Source organism: Neovison vison, chromosome X (assembly GCF_020171115.1).
Source record: "Neovison vison isolate M4711 chromosome X, ASM_NN_V1, whole genome shotgun sequence".
In the NCBI taxonomy this organism is placed as follows: Eukaryota; Metazoa; Chordata; class Mammalia; order Carnivora; family Mustelidae; genus Neogale; species Neogale vison.
The window spans coordinates 30,053,963-30,072,566 of NC_058105.1; the positions used below are offsets into that span (position 1 = coordinate 30,053,963).

Consider the following 18,604-nt stretch of genomic DNA (forward strand, 5'->3'; position numbering starts at 1 on the left):
CTGAGCCGAAGGCAGAGGCTTTAATCCACTAAGCCACCCAGGCGCCCCGAGTTCATTCTTTTTGATGGTGGAATAATATTCCACTGTAAATCTATACCACCTCTTCTTTATCCACTCATTCATCAACGGACACTTGGGCAGCTTCTGTAGTTGGGCTACTGTAAATTATGCTGCAATAAACACAGGTGTGCATGTATCCCTTTGAATTAGTGTTTTTGTATTTTTAGGGTAAATACTCAGTAATGCAATTGCTGGATTGTAGAGTAATTCTATTTTTAGCTTTTTGAGGCACCTCCATACTGTCTTCCACAGTGGCTGCCTCAGTTTGCATTCCCACCCACAGTGCAGGAGGCTTCCCTTTCTCCACGTCCTCGCCAACACCTGTTGTTTCTTGTGTTGTTGATTTTAGCCATTCTGAAAGTCGTGAGGTGATATCTCATTGTAGTTTTTAAAAATTTTTTAAATTAAAATTTTTTTTATTTTTTAAAAAGATTTTATTTATTAGAGAGACAGAGAGAGAGCACAAGCAGTTGGAGCAGCAGCCAGAGGGAGTGGGGAAGCAGGCTCCCCACTGAGCAGAGAGCCCGATGTGGGGCTCCATTCCAGGACCCTGGGACCATGACCTGAGCCGAATGCAGAGGCTTAAACGACTGAGCCACCCAGGCGTCCCACATTGTAGTTTTTTTTTTTTTAAGATTCTATTTTTTTAAAGATTTAATTTATTTATTTGACAGAGAGAAATCACAAGTAGACGGAGAGGCAGGCAGAGAGAGAGAGGGAAGCAGGCTCCCCGCTGAGCAGAGAGCCCGATGCGGGACTCGATTCCAGGACCCTGAGGTCATGACCTGAGCCGAAAGCAGCGGCTCAACCCACTGAGCCACCCAGGCGCCCTAAGATTCTGTTTTTAAGTGGGACGCCTGGGTGGCTCAGTGGGTTGGACGACTGCCTTCGGCTCAGGTCATGATCCCGGAGTCCCGGAATCGAGCCCCGCATCGGGCTCCCAGCTCCACGGGGAGTCTGCTTCTCTCTCTGACCTTCTCCTCGTTCATGCTCTCTCTCACTGTCTCTCTCTCAAATAAATAAATAAAATCTTTATAAAAAAAAGATTCTATTTTTAAGTAATCTTTATCCCCGATGTGGGGCTCAAACTTACAACTGTCAGATTAAGAGTTGCATGCTCTACCCACTGAGCCAGCCAGGTGCCCCTCATTATAGTTTTGATTTGCATTTCCCTGATGATAAGTGAAAAGGAGCATCTTTTCATGTGTCTGTTGGTCAGAGGAGTTAACATTTAAGTCACTAGAGTTTAGGGGCGCCTGGCTGGCTCAGTCATTAAGAATCTGCCTTCGGCTCAGGTCATGATCCTGGGGTCCTGGGACTGAGCCCCACGTAGGGCTCCTTGCCTGGTGGGAAACCTGCTTCTTGCTCTCCCACTTCCCCTGCTTGTGTTCCTTCTCTCGCTGTGTCTCTCTCTGTGTCAAATAAGTACATAAAACCTTAAAAAAAAAAGTCACTAGAGTTTAAGCAAATTACCTTTCATAACATGGGTGGGCCTCACCTAATTCATTGAGGCCCTAAAGAGAAAAGACTGGGGTACCCCCCAGGAAGAGGGAATTCTGCCAGTAGTCAGCTTCTGGACTTGAACTGTGCACAGCTGTGTGTGGCAATTCCTTAAGAGAAATCTCTTTCTCTTTCTACATATATACATATGCTATGGGCTCTGTTTTTCTAGAGAACCACGACTAACATCTCCCCACACCCCAGGAGACCTACATCCAATCACACTTGTTATTTCCTGAACGACTTTTTCAGCTGTGCAAAATCCTAGTTACCCAGGGTCGGGTCAGCTGCCACCTCATCTTGAAACTTTTTTGGATTTTGATTGGAACTACCTGTTTCCCGGCTGCTTCTTCCTCTCTTTTGCCCTCCTTCTCTCTCTCTCTCTTTTTTAAAAATGATTTTGACGGGACTGGAAGAGATTATGCTGAGTGAAATAAGTCAAGCAGAGAGAGTCAATTATCATATGGTTTCACTTATTTATGGAGCATAACAAATAGCATGGAGGACAAGGGGCGTTAGAGAGGAGTAGGGAATTTGGGTAAATTGGAAGGGGAGGTGAACCATGAGAGATTATGGACTCTGAAAAACAATCTGAGGGGTTTGAAGTGGCGGGGGGGGGGGTGGGAGGTTGGGGTACCAGGTGGTGGGTATTATAGAGGGCACGGCTTGCATGGAGCACTGGGTGTGGTGAAAAAATAATGAATACTGTTTTTCTGAAAATAAATAAATTGGAAAAAAATGATTTTTTAATGTTGGTTTGTTTACTTATTTATTTATTTACGTAAACTCTACACCCAGCATGGGGCTTGAACTCACAACCCCGAGATCAAGAGTTGCACGCTCCACTGACTGAGCCAGCCAGGTGCCCCCCCACTCTCTTTTTGAGAGGTGGGGAGGGATAGAGGGAGAAGAGAGAAAATCTTTAATTTTTAAAATTTTTAATAGTTTTATATATATATATATATATATATATAGAGAGAGAGAGAGAGAGAATGAGAAAGAGAGAGAGGATGCTTGTGCATGTGTGAGCAGGGTCAGGGGGCGGAGAGAGAGATGGAGAGAGAGAATCCCAAGCAGGCTCCATGCCCAGTGTGGAGCCAGACATGGGGCTAGATCTCACAACCCTGAGATCATGGCCTGAGCCGAAATCAAGAGTCAGACACTCAGCCAACTGAGTCATCCTCATACCCCCTTACCTCTCATTTAAAAAAAAAAAACCTTCATTGTAGGGGCGCCTGGCTGGCTCCGTCAGTGGAGCATGTGACTGTTGATTTCAGAGACAGGAGTTTAAGCCCCACACGGGGCCTAGAGTTTACTTAAAAAACAAACAAACAGCTTTTTATTGTAGAACATTTCAAACGTATACAGAAAGGGTGAAATGAACACCAAGTTCCCTCACCCAGCTTCAACAATCAGCAACTCATGGCCAATCCCTTTTCATCTCTACCCCTATGACACATCATTTCAGTTCATCTGTAGATATTTAATTGTGTTTCTCTAAAACATAATGGCTTCTTCTCTAATATATAAATATATATAATCACACCATTACAGCACCTAAAAAATTACAATGCCTTAATATCATGTATCTGATCAGTGTTCCCATTTCCTTCATTGCCTTGTTAATTATTTTGTAGCTTCTTTGTTTGAGTCGAGGTTCTATCCCTGTCTTGTGCTCTCTTTGCTATTTGTTTGGACCTCTGCTCTGGTACAGTCGACCTAGTGTGAGTTATACGAGTACAAATCTGGGCTGGTGGCCCACTGGCCTGTGGGATCAGGCACTAGGCCTTCCTTCTGTCCTACCTCTTCAGGATCTAACACCTTTCATCTCACATGTCAGGCACTTGTCAAATGTCAAATCAAATTCCCCTCAGTGTCACCAATAGCTTTTCCCAAATACAGCTGTTTACTTGTGATCAGTCTCAAATAAGCCACATAGACAGTAATGAAGCAAAAAAAATGAGTCATGTTTCCCGGGAGCTCAGGGTCAGGCATTATACTGAGCACGTGACACCTACCATCTCATTTAATCCTCACAAAAGCCTCGTGAAATAGGTAGTAGGATCCTCGCAGCCCTATTTTATAGATGACAAAATGGAGTCTGTGAAAGGATGACTCTCCCAAAATCACAGAACATGAGACAAAGCATCAACTTGAACTTGGGTCTCTCAGACTCAGAATCAAGCTCTATTCCACTGAGCTCCACTGTTTTCTGTTGCCCAGGACTGAGAATACTCTTAGCCCTTGACACACTTGCCGATGACAGTCAGCACTGAATGTGGCTACCACAGCGTGGACCCTGAATGAATTCTCTAGGCTAAGACCAGAACTCCTGGTATTTGTTTAAAAGATAGAAAAAAAGTGTTCTAAGTAGTCCCTACACCCAATGTGGGGCTTGAACCCACAACCCTGAGATCAAGAGTCACGCACTTCACCACCGACTGAGCCAGCCAGGTGCTCTGGAACTCATGGTATTTTTGAATAAATGACTCTGCTGGTGTCAGACTAAATGACTGTAAAGGCAAGCACGGATTCCTGGCTGTCCCCCGCTATGGACAATGTTTACGGGCCGCCAACATTCATTATGGGGTATTATTACTGGTCGTGAGGATGGAGGCTTCATGAATGGGGTTGGTGCCCTTATGAGGGGAGACACCAGAGAAATGATCCCTCTCACCCCCACCGTGTGAAGCCACGACAAGAAGGTGGCTGTCCACAGGCCAGGAAAGGGGTTTTCACCAGACATGCAGTCTGTTGGCACCTTGATCTTGGACTTCCCTCCAGAAGTGGAGCCTCCAGAACCGTGAGCAGTGTCTGTTGTTCAAGCCACTGGTGTATGGTATTCTGTGATTGCTGCCCAGATGAAGCTGCCCCCACAGGAAGAAGGAATGCTAATGATCGGAGCTTCTCAACCCTCAGCTGCTTATGAGGCTTTTGAAACGGGAAGCTTTTCGGAACCATCATGATGGGGACCCAGCCCCAGAGCCTGTGCTTTCTGGTGTGCAGACCTGGCTCCATCAGCCCACTGCTGACACTGACGGCACACGGGCTGCTCGCCAGCGCTGTGACCTGGAGCCCACACTTTGACCATTCTGAGCCCCAGTTTCCTCATCTGTAAAATGGGGATAATCAGAATATTGACCTTATTGTTGTCCAGATTAAATGAAATACATGTAAAGTGCCTGGAACAGCATTCGACGTACAGCAAGTGCTACAAAAGCGACCATCATGATGAATGTCACTGTTACTGACTATCTGAACTTGGAGAAGAGATGAGGGTGTCGAAGACCAAACCAACCCACTAGACGGGCACAAGAGACTTGCCCAAACTGTATCTTACTAGTAAAGAGAAACAAAACATGTCAGGCTGCTGGCATCTTCCCTCCACACAAGCCCGAGCAACTGACCTCCCCGCCGATCTAGTCCAGGATGAGCATGCAGCCATGGCACCGTCTGGAAAGATCCAGAGAAGCCAGCTCTTCGGTCTGGCTCTGCCCCTCTCTGGATGACCTTGCTCAGCTCCCGAAGTTCTTTGAACCTTGGTTTTCTCACATGTCAAGTGAGAAGAGTGGAACCAGATGCCCTGAAGGCCTTTCTTGCACCTCTGATCCATGTTGCAGGTCCTCCAAGGTCCTTCCTGCCTCTAGGACTTCCAGCCTGGCTATTCCTCTGCCTGCCTAAGTCTCTCTTAGTGATCAGAATGCGCATTGCTGGACGCCTGGGTGGCTCAGTTGGTTAATCATCTGCCTTTAGCTCAGGTCATGATCCTGGGGTCCTGGGATCAAGTCCCACATCAGGCTCCCTGCTCAGCGGAAAGTCTGCTTCTCCCTCTCCTTCTGCCCCTCCTTGCTCCTCTTGTGCTCTCTCTCTCAGATAAACAAAGTATTTAAAAAAAGAGAATACATACCCCTTCCTCAGGGACAGCTTCTCAGAGTCCCCCCCCAGACTAAGTCAGGAGTCTGATAAACACTTTTGGCCCCCCTATGCTTCCCCATCATGGCACGTGACACAGTTTTTCATGATTTAGTGCATAACTATTTCTGCCATGTGTATTCCCCCAACCCTGCCTCTAGGACCAGAAATCCCAGGAGGGCGATAATCGGGTCTGTCATGTTTGTGGCTTTATCCTAAAGCCCACCAACACGCCTGGCACTCAGCATGTGCTTAATAGATATTGAAGGCGGGACGCCTGGGTGGCTCAGTTGGTTAAGCAGCTGCCTTTGGCTCAGGTAATGATCCCAGCGTCCTGGGATCGAGTCCCACACTGGGCTCCTTGCTTGGCAGGGAGCCTGCTTCTCCCTCTGCCTCTGCGGGCCATTCTGTCTGCCTGTGCTTGCTCTCTCTCCCTCTCTCTCTCTGACAAATAAATAAAATCTTTTAAAAAAATAGATATTGAAGGGAAGAGGAAACAGATCTGCAGTGCATGAAAATGAAAGGTAAATATTTCAAAACAAAGAACTTGATTATTTCTCCGAGAAGGTCCACAGAGGCCTTCTGAAAGAGGAAAAATTTTAGGTTTTTTGTTCTTCCCACGAGCCCTGACATAAGGTGACGGTGTTTCTCAAGACATAAAACTCATATGCCCTTTGACCAAAGCAATCATATTCTAGGAATTTATTCTACAGAAACATTCATTCACGTGGGAAACAATGTGTGTGTTATAAGGATTTATGTTGCGGCACTGTTAGTAATGGCAGAAAACTGGAATTAATCTGAATGTCCACCAACAGGGGAGGGGGCTGGTTAAAGAAAGAACTCCTGGTACCGTGGAACACTGTGTCACCATTTAAAAATATGTGACATCGCTAGCTGACTGATACGGTGCCATCTCCAAGATACATTGGGAGGTGAAAAAAAATGGCCTGGAAGAGTCTATGTCGCTGATGATCTAAAAACAGAACACGAATGTGCATGCGTATGTATGTCTGTCTTTGCATAGGCCATCTTTGGAAAGATTCAGCCAAGATACTGGGAGGCGCTGTCTGCAGAGAACTGAGAGGCCAGGGGACAAAGGTCCGGGAAACCTTCCTTTCCAACGTACACTCTTCGCACCTTATGGACTTTCTACCATATGCCCATGTGACCTATGCAGAAGGTAGAATAATTTAATTTTAAAAGAAAATGTGAAGACGAGCCACAAACTGGTAGAACATATCTGCAGAAGACGCATCTGATAAAGGACCATTATCTGAAATATACAAGGACCTCTTAAAACTCAACAATAAGAAAACAAACAACCCGATTTAAAAATGGGCCTAAGGCCTGGACACCTCACCAGAGAAGATCTACGGGTGGTAAACGAGCATAGGAAAAGATGCTCCTTATACTCTGTCATCACAGAGATGCAAGTTAAAGGAGCGATGAGATACTACTACACACCTATTAGAATGGCCAAAATCCAGGACGCTGACGCCGCCGAGCACTGCTGACGTGTGGAGCGATCGGAACTTTCATTCACTGCTGGTGGCAATGCCAAATGCTACAGCCACTTTGGAAGACAGTTTGGTGGTTTCATATAAAACTGAACATATCCTTACACATGGCTTAGTAGCTGCACTGACTAAGTCCGATCTTGGGATTTGCCTAAAGGAGTTGAAAACTTAAGTCCACACAAAAGCCTGCATGTGGACTTTTAAAGAAGCTTTGTTCATAATCGCTAGTGCTTGGAAGCAACAAGAGGTCCTTTGTCAGTATGGGAATGCAGACATAAGCCATATCCCGACAATGAAATATTATTTAGCATGAAAAAGAAATAAGGCATTGAGCCATGACAAGACATGGAGGAACCTTAAATGCATCTTCTTATGTAGAAGAAGCACATCTGGAAAGTCTGGATACTTAGGGGGCACCTGGCTGCCTTGGTTGGGAGAGGATGCGACTCTTGATCTCAGGATCTTGAGTTCGAGTCCCACACAGGGAGTTCCGAGTCCCACACTGGGGTAGAGTTTACTTAAACAAACAAACAAACAGAAAAAAAGTCTATATAATACCGTATGATTCCAACTATATAATATTCTGGGAAAGGCAAAACTATGGAGACAGCAAAAAGATCAGTGCTTTAAGGGGCTTGTCGGGGGGGGTCAATGAGTAGGCAGAGAAATTCTCTGTACACTAGAATGGTGGGTATACATCATTATATATTTGTCCAAACCTAGAGTGTCTGACCCCGTGAGTGAGCCCCCGGGGAAAGCGTGGGCTTGGGGGCATGACGATGTGTTGGTGTGCACTCATCAGTTGTGACAGACGTAACCCTATGGTTGGGGGGGTGTTGATCATGGGGAGACTGTGTATGTGGTGGGGCAGGGTGTGTGTGGGAAATCTCCGTACCTTTCTCTAAATTTTGCTCTGAACCTAAAACTGGTCAAAAAAATCAAGTCTTGGTTTAAAAAAGAGCATTTAAAAGGAGAGGCAAGATAGGGGGCCTGGGTGGCTCGGGGGGTTAAAGCCTCTACCTTCGGCTCAGGTCATGATCCCGGGGTCCTGGGATCAAGCCCTACGTTGGGCTGTCTTCTCCGCAGGGAGCTTGCTTCCTCTTCTCTCTCTCTCTGCCTGCCTCCCTGCCTACTTGTGATCTCTGTCTGTCAAATAAATAAATAAAATCTTAAAAAAAAAAAAAGGAGAGGCAAGAAGAAAGAAAAGGAGGTGGGGGGAGTCTTCCAGCTGGAGCAAACAGGCGCTCCCAGAACCTCTTGTTTGTTATTGGAAACAACGTTTATCCTCCATGGACGTGTTAGACACAGCCTGAGGACCAAGCTGTCCACGTCCCACACTATCTGAGGGTGTATATGCTGAAGGCAGTTGTGCGGGAAGCTTTAGTCTTTTGGCCCATCCCCAATAATCAAACAACAACAGGCCAATCATATTGCAGTAAAAGGACATTCCTTCCTTTGATTTTGTCAGAGAGAGAGAGCACAAGTTGGGGGGACAGCAGGCAGAGGGAGAAGCAGACTCCCTGCTGAGCAGGGAGCTTGTCGGTGGGACTCGATCCCAAGACCTGAGCCAAAGGCAGACTGGTAACCAACTGAGCCCCCCAGGCGCCCCGTAAAAGGACGTTTCTGTCCTGGGAACCAACGTGGCCCAAGTTTCTCTTGGCAGAGCCAGACCCAGACCCCCAGGACTTGTCCTCGCATAGCTGGGAAGCGCCCCTGGCTCCGTGGTGGGGGTGTCTGCACAGGCGGGTATGGGTGACGGTCCCCAGCATGGGCCACCTGTCAGCCGGCTACTCCACTCCTGCGGCCGCATATGCCTCCCCTCTCAGCAGACCAGAGGACCAACTCACTGCCCAGAAAGACCCTGGTAGCAGTAACGTGGGGAGGTAAGCAGGTTAGAGCTATGCTTGGGGTGAGCGGGGAGAGAGAGCCAGGTGGGGTGTGCGTGTGCGCGTGCCGGGTGGGGTGCAGCTGGGCCAGACTGGAGGAAGCCATTGGGAGGCGAGTGGAGCTACCCAGGCAGAGGTCATGGCAGCAGTAGTGGCCCCGAGGAGCCCACTAGTGTCACCCTGGTGGAGGGGGAAGCAGTTGATGGCTGAGGGAAGAGACTGCAAGAGCGTTTTCAGGAGGCTGGGAACACAGAGCTCTGTGCAGGGCTCGCACATGGGGCCTCCAGGTAAATGCCTGCCTGCGCAGCGTGCCGCACGGATGAGTAATGAACTCTCCGCTATCCTCAGCTCCATCTAGAGAGTTCGAGGGTCCTTTGAGGTTTTGTGAGGCTGGCTAGCCCCTTTGTGTGTTTCCAGCAATCAGAGAGACAGAAGCACACCTGGGCTGGCTTTTATGGTGCTCATCAGATTCTGAAGAGATGCTTCGGCAACAATAAAGCTAGCACCTCGGCCTTATCAAGTGTGGGTCATGTGCTCGGCTCTGTATCTGCGTGAACCCACTCTGGCGCTCTCTCCCGTGTATGAGTCAGGTGCGACGCTTGTCCCCATGGTTTTCAGACGAGGAGGATGAGGCCCTCAGAGGCCAGGCAGCTCACCTGGGGTCGTGGCGCGGGGGCGGGGAGGAGGAGGGCCAGGGCCAACATCCGCAGCCGACGCCCTTGACCGCTGAGCCGGTCTGCCCGCTGGAGCTTTCAGAGGAGCCCAGCTGTCAGAACCAAAGAGGCAACAGCTCCATGGGGGAAAGGAGGGGACGACTGGGGCTGCCTGTTTCTGAGCTGGCTTGAGGCCAGCTTGGCGGGGGGGGGGGGGGGATGTGTGTGAGGGGGGGTCCTCTCAGCAGGAGCTGCCGTCTCTCCTGGCTGACAGGAGGCCTTTTGTGGGACCCTCCTTTCCCTTTCCCCTACCTCCTCCCTCCCAACCATTGCGGAGAGGGGATGGGTGTGTGGGGGGGTCATCTCCCATCACGGCTGCTCTTACTGTTTTGCTGGAGCTCGGAGAAGCCTGCTTAGCCCGGGGAGGCCACTCTGCTTCCCAGACTAGATCTTGTGAAAGGAGTAAGCCAGCTCAGGTCAGGAGAGAAGGGCAGAGTAATTTTACAAGAGTGTTGTTAGGCAGACGCCTCCCTCCTCGCCGGTGCTCTGGGGACAGTCTTGTTTCCATGATCAACAACTGCGGTCCCTCAAGTATTTAGGGCGCTCTCCACCTTTTGGGAAAAACAAGGGGGAGAGGTCTCCTTTCTCCACAGCCGAACAAAAATGCTCAGACAGAGCCGCCTCGCCTAAGGGATGTCCCACCCGCCAACTACCTGATTGAGACAGAGGGTAGTGCCCAGCGGGGCCAGACCCCAAATTAAGCAAGGAGACAGCAAGGCGTTGACAAGGCAACGAGGCAGAGGTAACGTCCCCATCCTCTCCCGCGCCCCCGAGGGGTTAGAACGCCAGTGTTTGTACTTGGGGCCAGGTGAGGCAGCTTGGCTGGGGAAATGGAGCTCTGTCCCTCCTGAGAATAGATGCTATGTCAACCAAGAAATGTTGAGCTAGGCAGAAAACCTGAAACCTGTTAGCACTTCCTAGGAGGTGTGATGGTAATTTACTTTCCCCTCCCAGGACTTTGTGCCTGCACCCTCAGGGGCTCGGAGAGCCAGTGCCTCCCAACGGCCATGGTCACTTTGTGGCCAGCCAGAAGGCCACGCTGCGGAATGATCTACGCTCCAAATTCCCATCTGCTGGCTTCAAGCCTTCCACTGTCAGGTTGCCAGGGACTAAAAGTGGGCCCTGGGCAGCTCTGGTTTTCTGAAGACTGCCCCCCCCACCAACTTGAGTTAACCATTTCCTGACCAAAGCCAGGCTCTTGCCTGTTTATTTCTGAGCTTGCACATCACTGTTGGTTTTTTTTTTTTTTTCAACCACTCTTGCACTAAGCCTGTGAGCTCCCAATTGCCAAAGTCAGGTCTCCTTCTCTCTAGTCCTCTACTCCTGTGCCCAGGGCAAGGAATGAACAGATTACCTAGCATCTAGGAGCAAGCCTCTGGTCTTCCTTCCTGGAGGGTAAAGCATGGGCTGGAGCAAGGAGAGACAGGTGTTCAATCCCAGCTCTACTGCTTGCTGGCTGTGGGGCTGTTGGGCAAGTAACTAACACTCTCTGTGCCTCATTTCCTCATCTAGAAGATAGGAATCATACTGGCACTTATTCCACAGGGTCAATAGAGGATGAAATGGGATAATAAACTGCCTTGCGCATATTAAATGACCAGTAAATGGTAGTTACTCTGAGGCCCTTATAATTTCTCAATCCAAAGGAAGGCTTTCCTTTCATTCCCTCTGCCAGACATATTTTGTCCCCACCCTTACTCGTGACGAAAGCATCCCCATTGCAAGAGAGCACAGATTTAGACCCCATTCATTTACCTTGGGTCCCCTTTGCTGAAATCAACAAACAAACAAATACAAGTTCTTCGAGGCTGTGATGTGTGGCGCACTTCCAGGCACCGTACAAGGCAGCGGGAAGTTGCCGTGAAGAGGGGCTGGACATCAGAAAGGTGTCAGAATGGTTTTCCTTTGTCCTTTGCGCCTATCTGCCCATGTTGAAATGCGCACAGCTGTTTGGGCTGCGGGACGCAGAGCCTGACTGCTAAGGTAGGCGACTGAAGATCGCGCGGTGTCAGAGCAAGGATGAGAGAGGTTTACCTAGGGCAGCAGGCTGGCGAAGGGGAAAGCTCTTCTCACCTCCAGCATGGCTAGGAACGAGCACCTGACTTGGAGCTCGACCCGAGGCAGCTAAGGTTCAATTCTGTGCTCAGAGACAGTGAGCTCTCCTAAGCAGCCCTGAACTTCATTCATTTTTTAACGAGTATCAAGTGCCTGCTCCACGAGCCAGCGTGCTACGGGGATATACAAAGGGATAAGCCACGCTTCCCAAAGGCGAAGAGCTTGTAGTGTCGAGGGAATCATGGCACCGAGGACTGTGACAGAAGGAAGCATGTGACATGAGCCAGAAGAGAACCACAGTGTGAGTGAGCTACAGGTGTTCAGAAGCGGGCGGCGCTGACAGGGTGAGACAATGGTGTGGACAAGGGAGAAGGTGGGGCACGTGGGGAAAGGCTAAGGAAATTCAACCGGCTGGCGCAGAGGGCACTTGTAGATGAACGGGCATAATTTAAGAGGGATTACTCACCCACAAAACTCTTGGAACAAAATAACTATACCCTGGGCGGGGTGGGGGGGGGCTGTGAAAACCAAGCATCCACAGTTGTTAGAGCACACTGTGAGTTAACTGGGCTTCTCCGGCCCCCCAGTCCCCTCCTCCTGGAATGCCCCCACTGTGGTTCTGCAAGGGCGAGACACCTGCCTTCATCCATCAAGACAGGAAAGTTGTTTGGAGGTGGGGAAAAAGCCGATTCATTTACCAAACAAAACCAACAGATACGCACTACCCTCTGCCAGAAGAGCCAGGCACCACTGAAGCAAATCTCAGGGGAGCCTTTAAGATGAAGACAGATGCTCCAGGCGGAGGTGACAGGAATGTGAAATACACTCGTTTATTCTTTAGGGCGCTGTGGGGGAGGGGACCAAGATCCCTTTGGCGGAACTGGAGGCTTGAATAGAGAAGAGTTTATAAAAAGGCGTGTATTAGTTAGCCCACGTGCGATTCGACAATTTGTATTTGCCGACACTTGAGAAATTGGGAGATTTTACAGAAAAATTGGATTTTCATCTCCCTAGAAAAACTGGGCCCACGTTTCGAAACGGCATAAAACCCTTGAAGAAGAGGCGCTGGTCTTGGCCTCCACTGGCCGGCTTTACCCCCCCCCCCCATCGGTATTTAGATGCTAATCACATTTTGCCAGCACAGAACAAGCTAGCTCTCCAGAATGCTTTGCAAGCTGAAAGCCTGTGATGACTGAGAACGCCTTTGAAATCTGTCTTTGGTGGGTGAGTGCATGTCATCTGGATTTCCCCGCTTTTTTTTTTCCATTTTTTTCTTCATGTTACTGCCAAGTTCTTGTTGGCATTTGACTTTGCAACTCCTAATACAGGACCCCTGGGCAATGAGGGTGGCAAAGTGGGTAAGGGCCACATGAGAGGCCAAGGGGCTCGGCCTCAGATTTTACTCTCTTGGGGCAATAAGGAAGGACAGAACACAGGCAGATCTTGAGACCTGGTCTGGCAGGAGCCACGGGCCGGAGCTGGAGGGACTGAAGTGAGTGCGGGCCTTGGAGACAAGCTACCTGGTCTTCAATCTCGGCTCAGTTACGGGGCGGGTGGACTTGGGCAGGCTACACACCTTTTCAGTGCCTCTGTTTTCTCATCTGCAAAATGGGCCTGATGTAAATGGTACCTGCCTTATCGGGCTGTTTTAAGGTGTCAGTACGATGATAATAAGATAATGGACGTATTTCTTTAGCGCTCCATGCTTATGGTCATTTTTAGAATTAAACCTGGAGAACAATGAGAGGAGTTGACAAGGTCCTAGATTAGGGCAGGGACAAAGCCAAAAAGAAAGACCAGTGTGGGGCGCCTGGGTGGCTCAGTGGGTTAAGCTGCTGCCTTCGGCTCAGGTCATGATCTCAGGGTCCTGGGATCGAGTCCCGAATAGGGCTCTCTGCTCAGCAGGGGGCCTGCTTCCCCCTCTCTCTGCCTGCCTCTCTGCCTACTGTGATCTCTCTCTGTCAAATAAATAAATAAAATCTTTTAAAAAGAAAGAAAGAAGGACAGACCAGTGTGGGAGGACTAGGCACCAGGAACCAACCGGGCTTGAGGATACCTGCGGGAGGGGCAAGATAAAGAGTCAAAGAAAACTTCTAGACTTCCTACCTGTGTGACTCGGTGCTGGGGTGATGGCACTGAAAAGGAAAACGCTGGGCAGCAAGTTTTGGGGGAAGAAGAGTTCAGTTTGACACACATTAAGTCAGAGTTGACAGCGTGGAGGCGCTAGCCAAAACGGCACTGTGCAGCCGGTCTTGAGAAGCGTGGGTTGGGGCTGAGGACAGGGACTTGACCATGAGAAACCAGGAGGGTGCCCAGTTTGGTGTGGGCAGCACGAGGTGTTAAGCATCTCGGGCAGGTTCAGCATCTCTGTTTGAACAGGGCTGGGGCCTCTCTTCGCTTGGGGACCGTGTGTGTTCTGCTCGGTCAGCTGTGCCACTTGGATACTACCTTTGTCCTTCAGTTTATGTACTTTCAGTTGCAGTGCTGACCTGGCCTAATCCTGCTCGCCTTGTGAGCCTTGATGGGGTCAAAGTCCCCTGGGGTAGCGAGCAACAGGAGGACACTTGGTTTTATATTTGATGAAACGGAGACACCTAACATGGGCTGTAGGGGAGGGGGACAGAGTTGCGGGGGGTGAGGAGAGGGGACCAGGCTTGTGCCTCGTGCCTCCCACACGATCGATCGATAGTCTGAGGGCCCACCGGGGGCTCCAAGGCTCCCATGTTCTCGGCTGCCCCCTGGAGTTTCAGGGCCGCTTTTCTCCCTCGCTCTTCCACGTATGCCTGTCCAGAGAACCCTTTGCTCGGACACCCTGGTCCTTAGTCGGGGCCCGCAGATTAATCAGACAAATTAAGCTCCAACATTTTACCTTTCCCACTTTTCTCTCAATACAGTAAGTGCTGCCAGCCATTTCAGGCCCACGCTCCGGGCCAGGCGTGGGAGATAATGAGCATGAACAGGTCAGGTCATACCCAAAAGAGCTTGAGCCACGAGGCCCCGAAGTGCAGTGAAGGCGATTTTCAGGCAGGATGAAAAGCACACCGGGTTGGGGGGGCACCTCATTCCCTTGGTGCAGGGCAGACCTACCCCCCATTTCCCACCCAAAACTGTTGCCTCAAAACACGCACATACATAATTTATTTACCTCTCCATTCTCTAGCATGCCAGTCAGGAGCCAGTGCAAGAGAAAGTGAAAGGAACAAAATGAGTGGAAGCATGGTGAAGGAAGGGCTCAGCTGGTTCAGGAAGACTTCTGATTATTGTCGTTAATGTTCAAGAGAGTTCCAACCGGATGCAGCACTAAACGGGCAGATTGATTGATTGTGTGTGTGTGTGTGTGTGAGTGTCTGGACAAAAGCATATTAGGAGAATGAGACATTCAGACAAAGTGGCCAGTCGGTGCGAGAGCTGGGAAAAATTCCCTGTCCAGCTGGTTATCTAACAGACATCCGACGCTGGTTTGCTTCCTGAAGGGCAATGCAAGGAGGAAAGCCAGGGGAATGCAAATATTACCATAAAGTGTGCTCAGTTCGGAGCAGCTTGGCTGCCCTACACAGTTCCCTCGTTATAAATTCTGCTGTTAAACCTTGCGTTATGGGGAGACTGCTACTGAAGCTCTCTCGGAGAAGCTGCATCGTGGCTTTGCAGGGAAAAAACCCCACAGCAGAATTTGGGTTATTTTGTTGTTTCCAGGCTACTCGTCCTCCAAACTGAAGGTGTATTTCGAGAAGGGATTAGGAGCTTGTTAGCTGGACAGAGATCACTGGCGGCAGGGCTAATACTGGAGCGCTCCAAAACGCTCCATTTACTGCAGCGACATCTAATGGCCAGAGGAAGCACTGCATGTTCTCCTTGAAAATGCAGCCTGTGGTTCTATCTAGTGAGTTACTTTTATTTTTTAAAAGATCTTATTTATTTATTTTACAGAGAGAGAGAGAGATCACAAGTAGGCAGAGCGGCAGGCAGAGGGAGAGGGAAAAGCAGGCTCTCCGTTGATCAGGGAGCCTGATTTAGGACTTGATCCCAGGACCCTGGGATCATGACCTGAGCTGAAGGCAGCCACTTAACCGACTGAGCCACCCAGGCACCTGAGTTACTTTTTTTTTTTTTTAAAGTAGAGTGGACAAGGTATTATTATATTTATTAATGCCTGTAAAATCACACTTGGCCACCACCCTAAGAATTCACTTCCTATCACCCTTTGGATGATATTTATGATGTTATTCATAATTGGATGCTGATCATATTTTATGAAAACCATGTAATTAGCTCTTTGGGATTTTTAAAAAAAGATTTTATTTATTTATTTGACAGAGAGGGACACAGTGAGAGAGGGAACAGAAGTAGGGGGAGTGGGAGAGGGAGAAGCAAGCTCCCTGCCAAGCAGGGAGCCCAATTCGGGGCTCGATCCCAGGACCCTGGGATCATGACCTGAGCTGAAGGCAGATGCTTAATGACTGAGCCACCCAGATGCCCCAGGATTTTTTTTTATAACCATCATGACTTTGCATTTATTTTAAAGGTTGTTGTTGAAGCTATGAGTATCTATTGCAAGAAGGTTTCCATACCAGGGAAGAGATGATCAAGTTTACTCCCAAATACTCACTTCTAGGGTCTCTTACTCCAGTTTATAGTAGAATGTTATGGTTAAAAAAATTGAAAAGTGATATTAATCATTGCTGATGATTGCTGAGGAGATGAACCACTCCCTCACAGATGGTGCAAGTGTGAACTTACAGCCTTTCTGGGGTGCACAGTTCATTGAGAGCCTCAGAATTATATTTATCTTTTTTAAAATTTATTTTAAGTGGGCTCCATGCAGGGCGAACTCATACCCTGAGATCAAGACCTGAGCTGGGATCAAGAGTCAGATGCTTCGGGGAGCCTGGGTGGCTTAGTCGGTTAAGGTGCTGCCTTTGGCTCAGGTCATAATCCTGTAGTCCCAGATTGAGCCCCGCAATGGGCTGCTTCACCCTGTGACCTTCCCCGCTCTTGTGCTCTCTCACACACTCTCTCTCTCAAATAAATAAATAAAATCTTAAAAAAAAAAAGATGCTTAAGTGACTGAGTCATCCAGGTGTCCCAGAACTCTTTTTATCTTGTGACCTCTAAGTCCATTTGTAGGAATAGAACTGAAGGGTGCCATCACAGATGTGAAAAAAATATACAAGGGTTTTCACTGCAATGTTATCATACTGATGAATCAGAAATAGCCTAAATATTTAAAAACTGAAAAATTGTTATTTATGGCACAGTGGAGGCAGAGATGGATGTTACGCAGCCACAAACCGAGGAATGCTTAGGGCAACTAGAAGCTGGCAGAGACAATGAAGCAACCTCCCCTACAGACTTCAAATGGGGCACAGCCCTGCCGACACCCCCGTGTTAAAATTCAAGGCAGCAGCACTTTGTGAGAAGAAATCATTGTTTTTTTTAAAAAAATACCCATGGGACATCCATACTGTGGACTATTACGTGAAAATCTAAAAAGGTATTCTCAATACTTGATAGCCTGGGGCAATAATGGAAATAAATAGGATACTAATTTATATACGGTGGGAACACAATTTTGAAAACAACAAACCCTTCCATAGACATGTATCTCACATATTCATGCACATACATGTGTACCTGTTCACACATACAAGCATGCAGAGAAACTATTAATCATTGTGCATAGGTGTTGGGTTTATAAGTAATTTTTTAAAAGATTTTTTATTTATTTACTTGACAGACAGAGATCACAAGTAGGCAGAGAGGCAGGCAGAGAGTAGGAAGCAGGCTCCCCGCTGAGCAGAGAGCCCGATGCGGGGCTCGATCCCAGGACCCTGAGATCATGACCTGAGCCGAAGGCCGAGGCTTAACTCACTGAGCTACCCAGACGCCCCAATTATTTTCTTTTTTATACCTTTCTGTGTGTCCCAAATTTTCTATAATCTATGTGCATTACTTCTTTTTATTGTGGTAAAACATTCATACTGTACTTGATATTAGCCAAAAGGCCCAGAAGTGATTGTGGTAAAACATTCGTAACATAAAACTGACCATTTTAAGGGTAAGCACATTACTTTTAACATTAGGAATAATAGGGGCGCCTGGGTTGCTCAGTGCATTAAGCGCCTGCCTTTGTGGTGCTCAGGTCATGATCCCAAGGTCCTGGGATGGAGCCCCACATGGGACTCTGCTCAGTGGGGAGCCTGCTTCTCCCTCTCCCTCTGCCCCTTCCCCCGCATCATGCTGTCTCACGGTATCTCTCTCTCTCTCTCTCAAGTAAATAAAATCTTAAAAAATTGGGAATAATGGTTTTTGTGAATAGATATGAACTAAGCAGGCGCTAAACTTACATCTACATTATAATTACAATAATGTGACCATCGTTTGTTTGGACCAAATACAACCTGGAGAGATGAAGTGAGATGGATGGGGAGAGGGCAGAAGAGTTGGGGGGTCATTGTGATGTGTTAATTGTTCTAAAAGCAGTTTTTCTTTATAGGTTGAGATCAGCCCTTTCAGACTTTTCAGTGCTGAGGAAGGTGAGGCCCAAATCTAGCCAAGAAAGCTGCAAGGAGAAGCCAGGGGTAACCAAGCCAGCAGAGAGACAAGTTAGAGAGTTAGAGTCTCTTTCACTGAGGCAGCTTTAAGAAGAGAGGAAAGAAAAGTGGGCTTCATCAAAGACCTAAAAAAAGCAGAGTATGGGAACAGGGAGGCCGCTTGGGCTCGAGCCAGCAGCCTCGAGTTTAGAAGCAGAAATGCCAATGGAGTGTGTGTGTGTGTGTGTGTGTGTGTGCGTGTGTGTGTGTTGGGGGGAGGTTTGCATCGTATTTGTGTGAGCTTTCACGAGCTCCCTGGAAACCTGGCATCATCCAGGGTCACTGTACTTTGCAGCTGCTACGGCCCCCAAGCACAGCAAGGCATCCCTCCTACCTGATGTCCCCTGCTCCCCCAAATAACTCCTTAC

At 48.5% G+C, this 18,604-nt stretch overlaps 1 protein-coding gene across 1 annotated transcript in view; it reads right to left on the bottom strand.

The window, feature by feature from the left end:
* The window catches only part of SLC25A43 (solute carrier family 25 member 43), a 42,267-nt gene that overhangs the window by 11,974 nt on the left and 11,689 nt on the right, over positions 1-18,604 (bottom strand). The gene's annotated exons all lie outside the window — the stretch shown is intronic.